This window comes from Penaeus monodon, chromosome 30, assembly GCF_015228065.2.
Source record: "Penaeus monodon isolate SGIC_2016 chromosome 30, NSTDA_Pmon_1, whole genome shotgun sequence".
Taxonomy (NCBI): domain Eukaryota; kingdom Metazoa; phylum Arthropoda; class Malacostraca; order Decapoda; family Penaeidae; genus Penaeus; species Penaeus monodon.
The window spans coordinates 8,481,487-8,481,920 of NC_051415.1; positions in this window are offsets into that span (position 1 = coordinate 8,481,487).

Here is a 434-nt window from a genome sequence, read left to right on the forward strand (position 1 = left end):
TCTTCGTCTGTTCGTTCCCTTAAAAATTTTGCTTTTATTGTTTTTGGTTTATATTTGTCTATCTGCCTGACCTTGTAGTATATTGGTCACGTAGAGCCGATGTTTGAAGAGGCATTATTGGGAAACAGGAAAGTCAGATAAGGGAAGAATTTGCAGGCGCTCTTGCAATAAATGTTACAATGCTTGCAAATAGTTTGACAGACCACATCTAGTTGCATTCGTCTCTCTCACTTTGTATGCAAATGTTCTTTTTTGGAGGGGTGGGAAATGGGGGGAGGGGGTTAGGGAGTAGGGAAGCAAAAATGCTATGTAAATACAGTTAAAGACCGTGTCGGCTTCGTTTTAAATCCGACTGACCTGACCTCTGTAAGGCTGGAGTTCATAAAGCAACCGTTATAGGGGCGTGTTTAGCTCTCGCTGTCTCTGGTACTATT